The sequence below is a fragment of the Corvus brachyrhynchos genome, unplaced genomic scaffold (assembly GCF_000691975.1).
Source record: "Corvus brachyrhynchos isolate BGI_N302 unplaced genomic scaffold, ASM69197v1 scaffold3, whole genome shotgun sequence".
NCBI lineage: Eukaryota > Metazoa > Chordata > Aves > Passeriformes > Corvidae > Corvus > Corvus brachyrhynchos.
This window is the reverse complement of record NW_008237619.1, coordinates 13,142,047-13,146,579: the sequence shown is the minus strand read 5'-3', so window position 1 is coordinate 13,146,579 and position 4,533 is coordinate 13,142,047. Positions and strand designations below refer to the sequence as shown.

The 4,533-nt window shown below is 51.8% G+C and overlaps 1 long non-coding RNA gene across 1 annotated transcript in view; it reads left to right on the top strand.

Moving 5' to 3' along the window:
• The first annotated feature begins 340 nt into the window (after positions 1-340).
• Positions 341-4,533, top strand: part of LOC108446152 — a 5,922-nt gene continuing 1,729 nt past the window's right edge. The window contains exons 1-2 of the long non-coding RNA XR_001861270.1: positions 341-486; positions 3,720-3,890. This is a non-coding gene — a long non-coding RNA (uncharacterized LOC108446152). The remainder of the gene's footprint in view (positions 487-3,719; positions 3,891-4,533) is intronic.

The window sequence follows — 4,533 nt, the reverse complement described above, 5'->3', positions numbered from 1 at the left end:
GCAGCCCGGGGCGGCCCTGGTCCCGGCCCTTGTCCCGGCGACTGGCCCCACAGCCTGCCCCGCTGCCCCCATCCCCTCGCTGTCTGTGTGCTCAAGTCTGCCCTGAACTTCCTTGCCAGCTTGCTCGAGCCCGCACTGTTGGCCCTCTCACCTCGGGACCCTCCAAAGCTAACACCCCAAACCACTGAAGGTCCCGATTCGGTCCAGTTTCAGCCCAAAGCAACCCCTGGGCATGGCCTTCCAGGCCCAATCTCCAGGCAGTGCCCACTTGCGACTGGCAAGGTTTTTGCGCCAGAGGGATGGACGGGCAGCTCTAGCCCCAGATGGGAGGAAGGGGAGAGTGGAGGAGAGCAGCTGAGGACCAAAGCTGGAGCCCTCCTTTGTGTCCTCTTCGGTCAGCGTGGACTCGGGCTCCAGGGGCAGCAATCGTGAAAGGAGCATCTGGGATAAACAGAGGAGAGCAGGATGATGCCTGTGCTTCTGGTGGTAAGCCTTGTACCCCTGGTACCCCACTGCCCACATCCTCCTTAGGGCTCAGGCAGGACATGAAGTGATGCCTGCCGACAGCACTGTGCCTATGACATTGCACCCAGACACAGGGAAGGGCTTGACCAGCAGCTCCCACTGTCTGAAATGACTTTGCTGTCCGAAACAGCAGGCAGACAGCTGCTATGAGCTCTGCCTCTGGGCAGATTGCCCTGCTCTTGTGAAACTGCACACACATCCCACCCTGCCCTGGATTTAGAAGGTAACTGTCTTCAGTCCTTGCTCCTTTTGTGGCTGCTGAGCACCTCTGTGTGCTCAGGCTGCTGTGCAGCATTTCATTTTTTCCAGACGGCTGCTGGGAAGGATGGGCCTGCCTCAAATACCTGCTGATAAAAGATGAGGGAGAGGCAGGAGCAGAGCAGGTGTGAGGAAAGGGGACTCCCCATCTGCTGGAAATCCTCTAGGTTAGCTGTGCTGACTGTAAACCCCCAGCACTGCTGGGAGACAAGGGTTGGGGGGTGTGTTGGATACAGTGGAGGCATGGCATGGCTGCCCAGAGAAGCAGCCTGCGGGTGCCGTTCCACATCTGTCTCTCACATGGATGCTGAGCTAAGGCTGAAGATGCCTTTGTGCAGCTCTTAGTGGTAGCAAGTTAAGTGAAGCGGACACGGGCATCAGCAAGGAGCGAAAGTGGTGAGTCATAGCAGGATCAGTCTTGTGATTTTAGTTCATGTCCTGACTATTTCCCTGTGGCTTTCCCAGGGTGATGTAAAGGCAAGGTGCTGGGGCTCAGGTTAGGGTTTGGGTAAAGGGAGTTGGCTAGATTTGAAAGCCAAAAATATTATTGCTGTAATTGCTGAGGATAAAAGATTTACTCAAGTGAAGAAGCCCTTAGCTAGCATCCTGACAGGGCTCTTGGCCTTAAGGAGGGTCTTTAAGGGGGATAGTACTGAGCTTAGGAGCAAAACTCCTGGCCTAACAGAATGCATCTTCTCTCTGAAACATCAGAACCAGGCACTGAACATGATGAAAGACATGACTGTAATATCTGGTGGCTGCTGACACAGAGTGGGCTTAGAGAGGACTAGGCTCTGCCCTGTTAAAAGCTTTTGCAGAGCGCTAAAAAGCTTTTGTCTGTTTCCTGTCTGGAAATGCTGGTGCTCCTTAGGGGCTGGGTTGTAAAGTCAGCCTAGAGCTGAGTCTGCTGAAGGGGAGAGTCCAACAAGAATAGACAGCAGCCTCTTTGTAGATGGAATTTGCGACCACCTCTCATTCGAGGTTCAAACACAACCTCCCCTCCTCCTCCCCTCCTGAAATCAACCTCAGCTCTCTCCCAGTCCCTCCTACCTGTAGCCTCTGTCCTGGTAAGGACACAGTCTGAACACTGGCAGAGAGCAGAACCAAGAAGAGGAGAAATGAGCAAGGCCACGACTGAAGCCCCAGCATCTTCTTCTTAGCCCAGGGCTGGCGGGAAGCAAGGCAGGACTCGCAGCATCCGTGTCGGATGTGGTCCCTTGCCCCTCTCTGCCTTTATAGCTTTCGTTCTGGCAGACGACTGGCCCCAGCTCCCTGCTGCACCACCCCCTGGAGCTCCTTAACCTTTCAGCCCTTTTGTCCAGGGTGATGTATTTCAGGGTGAGCTCAGCAAGACCCCTTCCTCTAAAGAAAAAGGACACAAAGGTGTTTACTGAGTGTCTGGAAAGACAAATGTGAGTTGAGCTGCTGCTGGCCAGGACCTGGAGGTGTCTGTCAGGGTCAGGGATGGGGTGACACTTTGAAACACGTCTCGAAAAGAGAATATTGAAGGCTGCATTGTGTCAGAGTATTAAACATAGTCCTCACAGGCAGAGTGCTGTTAATGCTGTTTCTCTAATCAGTGTAAGCATGAACTGCAGCTCAGCTAGAGCTAGGCACACTGCTGGCTGCACAGAGGGGACACAAATTCAGCTCTGTGACAACACAGGCTTTTGTTTTTAATATTTATATCTTGGTGAGACGGGCAGGGAATGAAGAGCTTCTGCTGCAGAAGATGGGTGAATTCCAGTACTATACAGAATTCATAGCAGTGACTGGAGCATGGGTCTAATACTATTTGGCATATAATTTGCAGGCTGTTTGTCCCAAGTCACCATCTGGAGGACTGGGCTGAGTTTCCAGAGGAACCGTCACAGAAAAGAGCTTGTCGAGACTCAGCTTGCACTTTGTCAAGCTCAGGCACACAATGGGAGCAGGACAGCAAGGAGCAGATTCCTACCTCCTAAATCTTCTGGCCATTAGTTCCCCCCACTTTGTTTACATCTTCCATTTTACTGTAGTTTCTCACCAGCTGAACAAGGCAATGAGGTCACTGTTTGGAGATCAGGGTGCACAAGTCAGCCTGGGTGTGAAGACAGAAAGTAATCAGCAAAGTTTGACAGGGGAGAGGAATGGGGGGACCCCAGGATTAGCAATGGATGTGCTGGGAGAGTTTAGCAACACCCCAAACTTCCCTTTGTTCAGTACTGTTGCACAAAACAGTCAGATCAGAACTTGACAGGAGGTGTTCTGCTGCCTGCTTTTGTGTATTTTTTTCAAGGAAAGAAGAAAATTGGAAAAAAGTCTTCTGCAGAGATAACAAAAGTCACAGTTCAGATATGTCTGTCTTTCCCTCCTTCCCTCCCTTTCTTCCTTCCAAGCATTTTGCACTTGCAGATGCAGATTTTTGGGTCCATTTCTTCCCTGCCCAAGGAGACAAAGTTTTATGAACCATTTTGCATCCAGTCCATGGAAAGTGAGTAGGGGGCTTCAGTCTGGAGCACTGATGCTGGAAGCAGTGCTTTGCACAGGTGGGGACATCCAATTTTGTTAGCTCCACCCGATGGCTGCGACCCACGGCTGGTGCTGTTTCCAGAGCAATGTGATGCTCTGGTGATCCTGTCACCCTCTTACCTGGGCCAGCACATGGAGGGGGCTCCCGAGGCCCCACTGAGACATTTGTGGGAAACAGAATTACTTTCATACCAACCATTTAATCTACAAAGCACAGGGCACTGCTGGAGAGTCGCGGGACGCACTCCCCATGTGGGCGTTCGGATGGGGTGCCTGGGCACAAGCGGAGTACGGGATGTGTGCACACAGCCAGCCCCTCCTTGTGCTGGATGCAGTAGGGTATGGAGCTGTGTGGTGTGAAAGTTTCAGAGGGATGGAAAAGAAAGGAAGGACGGGAAATGAGTACATGTTCATGCTGCATGCAGGGTGTCCCAGAGGATGCTGTTCTGTACTTCCCAGTCGCATGTGGCCATCCAGAAACAGCTGAGTCAGTGTGCTCGAGGACTCCTGCTGCCGCAGGACGGCCGCAGGCAGGCGCAGCTCTGCTGGAACGCCCCGGTTGCATGAGTCAGAGTCAGTCCTTTCCTGAGTGAAAGGTAAGTGCAAAAGCAACAACGCTTTGGTTTTGATACAAAATGTAGCAAGTTTGATCTGTCATCCCTTGAATGGGGTGGCCCCCGTACTGCAAGAGGAATGCCAGAAATGTGTTTGCATCTGCTCCAAAATTCCAGTCCACTTGCACAAAAACTGAGCCCTGCAGGTGGACAGGCTCTGAGAACTCAAATGACAAGTGCCCTCCTTGGGTTCAGCAAGAGCTGGGGCTGGCGAGAGGGAAAGACCCATCCCTCTCCCATATCAAGCAAGAAACTTTAGAGACTGCAGAAAATTTGCAAATTTTCTTGCAGATTCTTTGTACGTTCTTCCAAATCCAGCAAAGCCTGGATAAAATGCAGGTGCTCAGTGACACAGGTGCCGTGACACTGCAGCTGCTCTGCATCCCAGATCCTTGCTGGGACTGCAGTCGAACTGAATAGTTACTCTGACATGTCCTGGCAATGACTGTGAAGTGAAAAAGGCTTTGGCAGACGAGTCCCCAATTGCCCCAGTTTTCTCAGACTCAAATAGGTTATTGTCCTTCTTTCCTCTCTGATGTTAACAAGTTTCCTTTATAAAAACCCTTCCCCCTTGGATGCTGGGGCACTGACTCTAGAGCTTGCAAGACCAGAAAAGTGGTCTCCT